The sequence below is a fragment of the Sorghum bicolor genome, chromosome 7 (genome assembly GCF_000003195.3).
Source record: "Sorghum bicolor cultivar BTx623 chromosome 7, Sorghum_bicolor_NCBIv3, whole genome shotgun sequence".
Classification (NCBI taxonomy): Eukaryota; Viridiplantae; Streptophyta; class Magnoliopsida; order Poales; family Poaceae; genus Sorghum; species Sorghum bicolor.
The window spans coordinates 62,240,476-62,253,390 of NC_012876.2; the positions used below are offsets into that span (position 1 = coordinate 62,240,476).

The following is a 12,915-nucleotide window of genomic DNA, read 5'->3' on the forward strand; positions in this document are numbered from 1 at the left end:
AAAGCTAATTATACTCTTTTCAGTTGTGTTTGTATAATGTGCGTCCCAGTACAGCTATGATATTTAGACTATATTTGGAATGCAGGATTTTTTTTCTTGTGAAATTTGTGTGTTACAAACATGTTCTTAAGTGTTCAATAGGTCACATTTATCCTAATGTACAAGTGTTTTTAATTTATTAAAAAGAATGAACACTACTTGAAGTAGCAACCAAATGAGGTCAAACCACATTAAAGTTCACCTTGGCTATTTCAAAGTTCGGGTGTGAACTATGATGATATGCAGATCAAATACATGAAAAAAATCGGATTGGCATGCCAGATCATTTGGTTTCGTATTCTAGGTCCACTGGTTTTTGCAGATTGAGTGTGAGGTTGTAGATTTATGGCCGATTTCAAATATGATGTGGACACGGGATTAGACTTGTCTAATAATTTATAGATATAAAGAGGTTTGCCAAAGCCTAAGGAGACGCGCCCAACTGAACCAAATGAATCTTGTATTTCCCTTCTTTTCTCCAAACCTCATCTCTAATCCGATGACTACATGTGGTGTCTTAGGTGTTAACTAACCTACGACAAATTGACAATGTCTATACGCCCCGACGGATATGCAAACTGTCTTTACTAGCCATTCATCATCAAGTTTGCACAATAGATATCATTTGCTAGTTTGATTGTAGACATAGTCGTTCTTTCGCCACATGGTTACACTTCTCGATTTCTTAAGTAAGACCCACACTATCTAGTTTATAAAACCGAAGCATCCATTTCTGCAAAAGGCTTGGCAAGTCATGTAGCTAAAGGATGTACATTCAATGCTCGAATATTGGTGCCTCATGCACCTAGCTCATCTCTCCTTCTGCTTCCTCTCCCACGTCTGAAAACAATTTTGTTTGACGAAAACCTATATATATGTTCAACTCCATTTGGGGGGCTTGCCCTCTAAAACAGTTTGTCCTTCTAGAGAATGTTGTATAGTGCAACAACTAGAAGGGACATATTTCTATATGCCAAAAACGAAGGTTTGTTTGTGAGGGCTTTTTCCTAGCTCTTACTCCATGCTACAGTATCCAAAGGAGGGGGAAGGGGGTGTTTCTTTTTTTTTGAATGCATAAATTTTTTAAATAAGACGAGTGGTTAAATTTGAGGTTAAAAAAATCAAACGTCGTATAATTAGGGATGGAGGGAGTATAAAACAGGCGCTTATTTGTCTCATCAGCAAAATAAGATGGCAACAGGAGCCTAGACTTTACTGAGTTTTGAGTCGGCGAATTACTTTTGCAATAATAAAACTTTAATTCTGTGCAACCCCTTCGTGTTTTGAGCGAGGAAACAGGGCCTTCTATGGCCCGGCCCGGCCCACCAGCGTTTGGTTTGGAAACAGTGCGAGAATGGACTTTGGATTCCTTCCACTGAAACGGCCCGTGACGCCGGTTTGCCCTCCGGCCAGCGCGCGATAGCTATCCGTTTTCCGCATCCGGGGCCCGTCTGCGCCGCCGGCGTTGTTCTCGTCGATGGCGACCGCCCGGAGCCTTTTCCTACCTCCCTCCCGTTGTTAACTCCTAGGGGCGCCGGGTCACCGCGTCATTTGACGGCGGCAGCTGGCGCATGGTGCATGGCGGCCACTTGAGGAGCGGAACTTTTGGGGTTTGGATTGGAGGTGACCAAAGGAGCGAGCAACATAACAACAATCAGTAGACATGACGAGCAGTGAAATTCTCCGCCTGAAGCTTCTTTCTGGAAATCGGCGAGACACCGAAATGTTAGTTCACTCTACTCTAGGCCCTTGTGTTTTTCGTTATATATTACTGCACATGTCAAAAGTTAAAACTGGATGTTGTTTTGTTCATTCTGTCAGGTTTGGTTACTGACAAGTGAGAACGTCATCATCCCCAAGATGAACCAAGACAGGATGCAGGTAAACCAACTAGTACAATTTAGTGATGATCTCTATTCTTGCAAAAAGTTTACGGTCTAGTAGATCAACATGCTAATAGATGAGAAAGTTCATGTGACTGAAATAACAAAGCTGAGTAACCAGATAGGTTTCCTGTCTAGGTGGCTGCCTGTGGTCACTCACCCAGGCTCAAACCCCTGGGTGCTCTTCCAAAATGATGGTCGTATTATCGATCCGTACTGACATATTGTGCGGCATGTGCATATATATATATATATATATATATATAAATCAGGTCATGAGCATTGTGTGCTGATTGTTTCGAAAAAAACTGTCAACCCGTATTGGCCTTTCAAAAAGAAAATGTCAAGCCATATTAGTAATGGAGCATGGAAAGCTGGACACTGAAACACAGCTAGATATGAGATGATTGTGTCTAATTTGTATGCACGCCACCAAGTCGAAGAGGCTCCATCTAAATGTCGTGTCTAATTGTGTGCATCATGTCAAAGAGGCTCGATTAAGCCTAGCATGCGCAATAGGGGCCACTCAGGCTAGCCAAGGAGACTGCCTATGAACCAACTCAAAGGTTCACATTCTGATCCTTTGGGACAAAGGACATAGGCAAGTCATCCTTGGCTATCAGAGGCAGACCCTTATTGCCATGTAAGGCTTCTCCTCTACTTGTTACCTAGCTTGGTAGCTTCTGTGATTGGTCTGCAGTGCTCCTTCCATCAAGCATCTATTTATACATACATGCATACCTTGTAGAGAGAACGTATCTTTCTTTTTTTTGCTTTTTTTTTGTTTGTGTGATGTTCGAGAACATCTTATCCTCTAATTGGATATCAGCATATGTTCTACCTTTTTTGTCACTATATGGGAAACTTTGATGGCCTTGCTTGAGGCACGAGTAGATGTCAAAGTTAGTAACAGCAATATATAATGAGCACATCCTGAACTGACCGAGACGCATACATGATACATCTTTACATGTATAGAAAATGGCGGTTCTTTTGGATCTTGTGAAATGAGGGCACTTTGACCCTCTGAAAGGGATTTTGTAGATGCTGAAAGATGCCTAAAGCTATTGTTATTGACATCTCTTTACAAAATGAATTGATACTTCGCTGGATGCTGGCAGCTGTTTGACAAATTTGGTTCTGATCTTCCACTAGGTATTCCCTTTTGGTGAAAACGAATTATGTCGTACGTAGGTCAAACTTTCCTTGCACAGACTTCTACATTCATTTTCTCTTCGATCCGAAGTAAAATGTAGTAATGTATTCACAGGTTGTAGTCTTGTAGATATTGTTATCCATAAAGCATGCAGGAGAATCAAACAGACAATGGACAGAGATACAACATCAGGAGTAGTAGATTAAAGGTTCATTCAAAGAACACTATGATCTGATCAAGTTTTTTTATGTTTACAGGACTCTAGCCTTACACTGCTTCAATGGATCTGCAACAGTACAGGAGGGCACAAGCTTGAGGGTGCTTCAATGGTTTTGAAGTTGAGTTCTTTTTTTAAGGATGGCACGAAATTTGCCACAGGCTTTATTACAGGACAGAAAAAACATAACTAGAGTTACAAAAAAGTTGACTGACATTTTGTATAGGGAAAAGGAGATCAACTGATGGCTGAACAACTTAGTATAAACTCATTGCCCGAGGTCCGTGGAAGCTTTTGGTAATTTTTCCTCGATACAAATCTGTATTATTATAAAAGAAATTTCAATTATGGAACTACATATGTACAGTCAAACTAGTTGATTATGTAACACCTCACATACATATAAACCAAGAAACATATAGAACATATATATATGTGATATACATGCGCTAGCTTAGTTACTTTGTGCTTCTATACATTGTGTTATTCAGACATGATTGGAACTCATATGCTTCAATCAAACCTCATCGTTATTTGAATTATTGTTAGAGACTGATAGGTTTTTTTTTTGACAAGGAGAGACTGATAGGTCAAGTCTCCTTACTGAGCTTGCCTGGTTGCATCTCTCTAGTTTAGTTAGAGCCATAACACAATGAGAGTGGGTATGCCTGCCAATGGGGCGTGATTGACTACACATTGTACCCACTACCCAGTTTCTGATACCAGGGTAAAAGACTGGTGGTACAAATCGGTTACTGATTTTTAGCTGATACAGGTATAGCTACTGATGGGTGATGGGGTCACTTTTCGTTCAGAGTCATATTCATTTATTTAGTGGGTCGGGCATGTGGCTTCTAGTACATATTGTCTAGGTATAGCTTGTTTGGTAGAGCTTTAGCTCCTCATTAATTTAACCAGAAGCGATTTGATTTGCCTTGGAACTTTCTTAGGTGAATTAGCTGGATTTCTATTTGAAAGAGGATGGTGTTTATACTGATTATTGTATATGGGGCGTATTTCTCTTTTGCTTATTTTTTGTTTTATATATCTGTTTCACCGCGGGGGGGGGGGGGGGGGGGGACGAAACCATGACGAAATACATCAATACTACTGAATATACAAAATAGACCTAAGCTAATTCTGTTGACAGGACATATACATGAAGTGTCATGACATTGTTTTCAGTATCATTGGTTTACAATAACCTGACAACTGAAGATTGTAGTTGAAAGAAGCAAACAAAGATTGTACCATTCCCGTTTTAATGGGAATAATAACTGAAATCGACATGAAAGTGTTGCCATGCATGCATCCACAGTATAATGTTGAGCATCTATTAGCAGTAAATAAACATCAAAACAAGACGATATAGGACCCAAATAATTTTGACCTATACAGCTAATATAGAGTATAATTTTAGGAAAAAAATCGAAAATTAGTTTCATATTTTCTGAACTAAAATAATTTTTCTAAGATAAAACCAGATTTTGGCATTATTAATTCAATAAATTTTCAAAAAGGTATTTAGATATTTTTTGAAAATATTAATTCTGTAACTTTTTCGGTAAAGTTTATTTAACCCTTGGAGTATCATCATAGTCCAATTTATCTTTCTTTTTATCTTCCTCCTAGCTGACGACTTTCAACGTGGTGCCATGCCACACTAAACTGTCTTGGAAATAACAACTGATCTGAATAGTTGTGGTTCGCCGTTCGCCACCACCGGCTGGGAGAACAGGTGTCTCGGTGTCTCCTACATGGACATGGCCACACCCCCTTCCCTTTCCTCTGCTTCCCCCTCAATCGATCTGTTTGCCTCGTCTTTCTTTCTTGTCCCCCTAGGCTGGGTGGTCAGAAATGTGTCGGTGCCACCTTCAATTGTATTCGCTAGTGGCTGCCCGGCTAGGCGAGGCGGCGGCGGAGCTCCTGCTGTGGGCTGTGAGAATGCGCTGGCGGCCTTTGACGGCTGTGGCAGCGGTGTGCTGCCTCGTGTTCAGCCAGCACTGGTGTATTTTTGTTTTTCTCGATCACACAAAAGACTTGCACGCTTTTGTATTAAGAAAGGAGCAGTTTGAATACAATAGGGTGGGCTTTGGAATAATCAACAAAGCTTTCGTTCTTCCTAGTTTGGACACCGGCTAGCCTATTATTACTCATCACTGAAGTAAACAATCCAGGTTCTTCGCTCCAGCCTACACCCACAGCTCCACTTCATGTCTGATCAACGCCAGCAGTTCCGGTAGTTGGGTGTCGCCTCCACAGAAGCACCTTGCATTTCTCTCTCTCTCTTTTTTAAGGTAATGGTAGCAGCTCTGCCTTTCAATTAAGAAGGGTAAAGAGGTTTATATACAGATCAATAGGACCATTGCCTCCAAAAGGATTATACGATGCATTCCTCTCTTTCCACAGCTCCGAGGCCACACAAGAGCTAGTGTATTTCTGTGAGTTCATTTCTGTCTTCTTTGTGTTATCGTGTACGAAGTCGACAGGCACACTAAATGACTATTGGCGACAGTGGAATTCCTCTATCAGGGAGTGGTGATACATGTCAATGTTCTCTACTTCAATGGCTTCTGTTTTCTTTGTTTTTATACAATTTTTGGTACTCAAGTTCAGATCATTTCAGGTAATCATCATCACTAAGATGAAACCAGACACAAGTACTCCACCCCACAGGTACTCCAACTCCTGTTTGATGTCCTTTCATTCAGTATTGCAAGAATTCATAGTGCTGCCAGTCTGCCACCGGCCCATCCGAAATCTGAAAGAAAAGAAAATTGAAGTAACTCAAGATTAGTAGCAAATCCAAAAGGATGTTGTAAGTTATTCCTATTCTTTTACTGCAGTCTAGTACCAAATAAGAATCGATCGATTGTTACCATGCACATTTAATTTTTGTCATTTTGTGAAGATTAAGGCCAGAGGATTTATGCAGATTGTTCTACAAAAACAGATGCCATGCCATGATATGGGTGGAACATACACGCTTAAGCACATAACTAATAGAGTAATAGGAGATAATTGATGATAATGATGTGCATATCAGAGCTACCGTTAGGAATATCAGGACTAACTGCATGCATTAGTAGTCAAAGAGACTCAAGCCTGGCATGGGCAATATGGGCCACTCAGGCTAGCCAAGGAGACTGCCTATGAACCATCTATCTCAAAGGCTCACATTTCTGATCCTTCGGCACAAAGGACACAGGCAAGTCATCCTTGGCTATCAGAGGCAGGCCCTTATCGCCATGTAAGGCTTTGCCTCTGCGTACCAACTAGCTCCATCACCTCTTGCTTGGCTTGCAGCACTTCTTCCATTCAACACTATTTATAATACCTTGTGCAGAGAACCAGATCAAATCTTTGCTCTACCAGAATATCTTATTCTTCTATATATTTTTTTTGAATAGCACTTATTCTTCTATATGGGTAGTAGAATATATTCTAACTTTCCCAATATATGCCAAAAACTTTTAAGGCTTCGCTGGAGTAGATGTCAAAGATAGTGAGCACATTCTGACCTGATCGCCAATCGCCATGCATACAACTTTATTTTACATAAAAATGAAGGCTTCCTTGGTTCCTATGAGCTGATATCATTTTAACTGTCGGAAAGAGATTTTCTGATGCTAAAACATTACTAAAACCATCCTGATCGACATCCTCTTTGCAAAAACATGAAAGGTTCAATTGCCCTTTGAACAGTGGCTATGCTAGTACTAGTAGATATCATGCATAGTTGACAAATTAAGATGCCAATCGATCTGAGGATGAGGAATTGAGGATATCTTGCTAGATACTAATAATGCAGAAACTTTGGTTCTGATCGTCCACTTAGTATTTCCTTTTCTGGAGAAGTATTAGGCATGTAGGCCAAGTTTAGCATCTATAATTTTTTTTTCGTTTATTATCTCCTCCACACAAATATAACAATGTGTCCACTGGTTGAAGATTTTTCATGATGCATGCATGAGAAACCAAGAAGGATGGGCCTAGATCCGTTGCAAAATTAGCATGGGGCTATGCTTCTTAGAAATTCCATTCCCCAGATCCCCATCCTTGTCTGGGAGCTTTCAGCATTGGATACACCCACACCATGGAAACCAACAGACAATGAGACAATTTGATAAGACACAAAGTGGGACATAGCCTACAGAGTTCCATATCCACACCGATTTAGATCAGTTTCAGTTTTTATTATGTTCACAGGGCTCTAGCCATATATCTTTTTAGTGGATCAGTAACTTATTGGGAACAAATCCTCTCCCACTTTAGTAAACAATCACCACCTAAAATTATCTTTTTCCTCTCGAACACATAAGAGAGCTGTGTAACGGGGGCAAGGATCTATACTATACAAGAAACCTTGCACATGCACAACACAACCCACTAGGATTCTAAACAAACAGTCGTGCAATAGTGGTCTAGCTAGGTTAGGAGGAGGTTCACCATCAAACACACAAAGATTATGAAGATTCCACAATGTCCAGAACCCTAAGATGATGATGGAACTGAGATCCTTTCTTAATTGATCAGGCACCCTCCTTGAGCTTCTGTCCCACCAATCATAAAAAAGGAGATCTCATCAGATAGGGGAGTGAGACTGTGTAAGCCAACTCGGCGCAGAAGGAAAAAACAAAATTCTCGTGCTTGGTTGAAGAAAACAGATCCTACTTGTCCTTGGACAAATTTTCATGATCCGGTCCACAAGTGTGTTGAAGCATTCTTATTTATTGCTGCACAAATATTCATGGGCTCTATATGCATGAGGTGGATTTGGCTCCAGAAAACAGAACCCAATCGTTCCTGACCAGGTGCGCTATTTTTTCGGTGACCATCATCTCCGAAGTTGGCAATGGCTCGCATACCCTCTTTTGGACAGACCGGTGGCTCCATGGACAGTGCATTGCAGACCTTGCACCTCGACTCTATGCTACTATTCCAAAGAGAAGAATTTAAAAGTGCTCTGTTCAGGAAGCTCTCACTGATCGGACTTGGGTTAAAGATATACAAGGTGCACTCACAGTTGGGGCTATAGTGGATTTTCTACAACTTTGGAACCTCCTATCTGGTTTTGAGCTACATCCTGGAGTTGAGGACTCACATATTTAGCAACTCTCCTCCAGTGGGCAATACTTGGCCAAATGCCCAAATCTGCATATGAGGGTTTTTCCTTCGGCTCCACATTTTTGGCCCCTATGAGCCGATTTGGAAAACAAGGGCACCAGTCAAGTGTCGTTTCTTTTTGTGGCTGGTTGCACATAATAAGCACTGGACTACAGATTGTCTTGCGCGGCGAGGATTGCCTCACCCTGAACAGTGTCCTCTATGTGATCAGCATGATGAGACCATCAACCATATCCTAGTATCATGCGTTTTCGCAAGGCATTTCTGGTACATTTCTCCTTCGGCAAGTCGGACTCCATGTTCTTGCTCCACAACCTTCAGACAGATCCTTTGATAGGTGGTGGGAGAAAACAAGTTCTGCTCTGAATGGTGAGACGAATAAATTAAAGGGCTAAATTTGCTAATAATCCTTAGAGCCTGGACATTATGGAATCGCCAAAATCGGTGTGTTTTTGATGGGGTAATGCCTAGTGTCACCAGGGCCTTGGTCGCTGCAGGGGAGGAGTGCCGGTTATGGTGCATGGCAGGTGCTCAGGGGCTGTCCTTCCTGACTGCCCCACTCCCTGATGGTTCAGTTGCCGGTCTGCCCGACAAAATGTAAGCGAGTGAGCGAGGCCACAAGCAAGTCATATCCTTGGCTACCAGGATGATCAGCTCTTATCACCATGCCTATGCAAGGTATATCCCCTCTCCATCCTCTATCTCTTATCACACTTATTAAACTCTTAACATTCTCATCATCTATCTGCTATCTTATTTAGATGGCCTCATACCTTTCCGCAAGAGGGTATGCCTGACCGGGAACATGCATGCATTTGCATGTAAAGAGAATATGTTCCTGGAAATGATTGGGTCTCCCTTTCCGGCGCCGTTTGTGGTTGCAAAGCTACCTGGGAATATTTCCTGCTTATCATCTTGTATAGCATGCAATTGGCAGCTAGCAACGACTACGACTTATGTACAGAGACAGCTATGTTGACCTTGGCCACATAACAGACATCTAGCTAGGTATTTTTTGAGATCACGCCCCCGGCGCGTTTTTCATTAAGTAGAAAGAAGTTTTGGCAGTACAAGAGAAGTGGTAACAACCTGGTTACCCAAGCCTAAAACTACTGGATCCCAGATCCGAAATTACATGATAACACAATTTTGCTACTAGATTTCCCAAGGGCGGCTACAATAAAAGAAGAAGGCGCCTCAATAAAGCTGTTCTCTTCACATTACGCAGTGAGTCAAATGGACTGAAATTGACCAAACGCAGAAGAGAATGATCTGACATTGCATTGGCCCACGAATGGTATCATATATGCTTAGTGCTATATATACGCCGCATGCCTTTGACAGATTTGGTGTTGGGAATAGTAGTCCCTTTCTACTTATCTCCATGTAAAAAAGGCAGCAACGCTGACCTTCCACTGTAAGGTAAGATGCATCTGTATGGTGGCAGAACCTTTTCTTCAATTTTTCTTGAAAGATAGGATGCCATATGGCAGAATTAATTATTGCTCAATAAGCAGGTATTACCTACTGTGATTATTTCTTTGGGCTACTTTTGTTTTTTTTTGAGGGAAATTAGAGGGGTTTGCACCCCTACCGGAATTGGGGCTACTTTTGTTACGTTGTTTCATCCTTCTACTTCTGGTAATACATACCCTAGGAGCAGTTCACTGCTAGTGTAGGTTTCAATGCGCGTGTTAAAACCTGAACATTTGGTCTTGGTAGAACTTTTTTTTTGTGACATACATATATTTCGCTTGGTAGTTGGTACCATTCAACATGCATATAACCTCAGTCACAGTGGCTCAGTGAACTGATGCAAATCCGAAGAAAAGTTATTTGAAGTTGCAGAGCTTCTCCCTGTCAGGAGTTCGGAGTGAGGAACTGCACATATACGCAACTGGAATTCCAAGGTAGTGCCTTTAATTTTGGCTCTCCTGCTGCAAAAAAAGAGTGAATGAAACTCTTTAATATTATTGCATGACGTTATGATAGAATGTTATATGGGTGGCCAAAACACCATGGGACGTATGAAAATAGCCTTTTTACTGTTTTGAATAAAAATCCAGTAGGGTGTCCTTCTGTTTCCCTCAAAGGATGCAGTTTCATTTGCTTGGAAACAGTGTCATGCATGATGGAATTTTTTTTTTGAAGGTCAACGGGGGGGAGGCGATCCCCACCTGTGAATTTTTTTTTATTTTAGCCCAAACCGGCTCGCGAAATGTAAGAGTTACAATGCAACCTCGTGTTGCCTTGGCTACTTTTACAACCAGAGAGAGAGGAGAGAGGAGGACAGGCAACCGAGAGTGGTATGAGCCCTCTGCTAACTAACTTTCTCCAGGTTCTAGCCATTTGTAGAATGGAGCACCAATGATCAGCAACAATCCTTTTCCTCAACGGAAATCTGTACTTCCACATCAGGGTGGTGGATATGCATTCCTGGAGCACATGATCTGCCGTTTTAGATTCATTCCTGAAGATCTTTGCATTTCTTGCCTTCCAAATATGCCAGCAAACCAATGCCAGAAAGGATGGGAACTCTGGAAACTGGTTGCCCGAGGGCCCTCGGACTGTATGCAGTTCGCTCATATCCACTGAGATTATGGACTGGAGGTTCATGCTTGCTGATTATGATAACCAATGATCAGCATGATGGAATTCATCCCTCCTCTCTCACTCTCTTAATTTCTTTGCGACCTTTATCACTTTGTTGATATGTCACCATATTAAATTGGTGCAACCCACGGTTACCCTAATGAGATAATATTTTGGTCGTCACACATTGCCCTGTTTGGAACAGCTTTTGTTCCGCTTTTGGCCCATCTATAGTTTCTACCAAACTCGGCCCTAAATATAATGTGATGAAAAACCAAAATGGGCATACTTAAAAGTATTGCTAACACCGGCAAGATTGTCTATGTAAGGAAGTGAGTTTAGCTTAGCTAATTGCGTGGGAAATATGGTCCTGCATCCAAACACCCGAGTTCGAGTTCTCTTTCATATTGAACTTGGCTGTTTATTTCTCTTCTTTATGGAAAACAAACACCTAGTTCCTCCGAGGATGGATCTTTTTCTTTTTTAGCATTGCTGCAAACCTGCAACAATGGAAACTTGTATCAGTTTATATATTCAGCTTGTAGTTTGAGAAATCTTAGGATTGGTAGTTATAGATACTTCTTTGAAGGCCTTGATGTAAATTCTCATAAGACGTGTTGAAAAAAATAAATTCTCAATATCAAACATCAATTCAGTAGCATTTAATTATCATTGACAACAATAATCATCCAACCTATTATATTTTATAAGAAAAATTATATCCTCACTCGTATCATAAAAATATGTGAAATGACCTCCAAATAAGATGCAAGCCTAGCATGAGAAATAAGAGTGAGTCAGGCTAGCCAAGGAGACTGCCCATATGAGACCACTAGAAGCCTCAATATTTGCTGATCCTTTAGAGAGGATATAGGCAAGTCATCCTTGGCTACCAGAACTCAACCTTATTGCCATGTAAGGCTTGCTATCTCTCAATCTCTACTCTATCATCTCTGTTGTGTGTTCCAGTGCTTCCTTCTCTCAGCTCTTATTTATAGCAAGCAAAGGCAAGGAGCATGATGTTCTCTATGATCTGTCTCTCCTGTAATATGCGCGTTAAGAATATCTCGTTGTCATTGACCTATGGAAATTCTATCCTCTTGCCAATTGCCAATGCAATTTCAACCATGTGCAGCGTATGTTCTTGTTGGTAACCAGCTGCATGCAAATGTCTCGCCCCATGATTGAAAAGAGATACTCTCTCTGTCCTGTAATCTTATACTCTTATAAAGCTAAACCCCACTAGAGATTTCTCTCAACATGCAAGCTATCCACATCAACAATACACTAAAAACTTGCAATTATAGCCAACTAGCATATGTAATTATGATAGTCATCTCTTCATCTACTAACATGCATTTAGCTGTTCATATGATGTGTCAAATTATTCAACAAAATTAATTTAAGATAATTTCATTCATATAACTATAAATATAAATAGTCTAATTTTTTTTAAATTATTTAAAATTCCCGCAGCAACGCGCGGGGTATTCTCCTAGTATAGTATATTCTAACATTCAACTTGTCTTCAAATATATTGTGTTCTAGAGGATAAAAACTAAATTTGCATTAAATACTCTATTTATTGACAAGTCACCATCAATCACGTTGATGATAGCGTGTTATTAGAAAATAAAAAGAGAGTACATGTGTCTTTTGTGTTCTCTCTTAATTTGTCCTAAAATTCCTAGGATGTATTATATTATAGGACAAAGAGAATACGGTATAAAAAATACTAATAGCATATACTCCCTCCGTTCTGAAATAAAGTGTATTCTGCCATTTGAGATATGTCCGCAAATATAGTACATTTGAGGAACAAGAAGATAATATTTACTTAAATAAAGTTACGGAAGAGGAAAGTAATTGAGTGCTTACCATATTTTCTATAAAAAAACTTA

General features: G+C 40.6%; 1 long non-coding RNA gene across 3 annotated transcripts; it reads left to right on the forward strand.

Annotated features, from left to right (window-relative positions):
* Positions 1,264 to 11,791, forward strand: LOC110437411. 3 transcript variants are annotated; one of them, XR_002455504.1, is made up of 5 exons: positions 1,264 to 1,764; positions 1,861 to 1,920; positions 3,336 to 3,592; positions 5,473 to 9,100; positions 9,184 to 11,791. It is a non-coding gene; the product is annotated as an uncharacterized LOC110437411 (long non-coding RNA). The 3 variants fall into 3 exon arrangements; XR_002455505.1 differs by having other exon boundaries at positions 1,270 to 1,764; positions 3,336 to 3,575; positions 5,473 to 11,791; XR_002455503.1 differs by having other exon boundaries at positions 1,272 to 1,764; positions 5,473 to 11,791.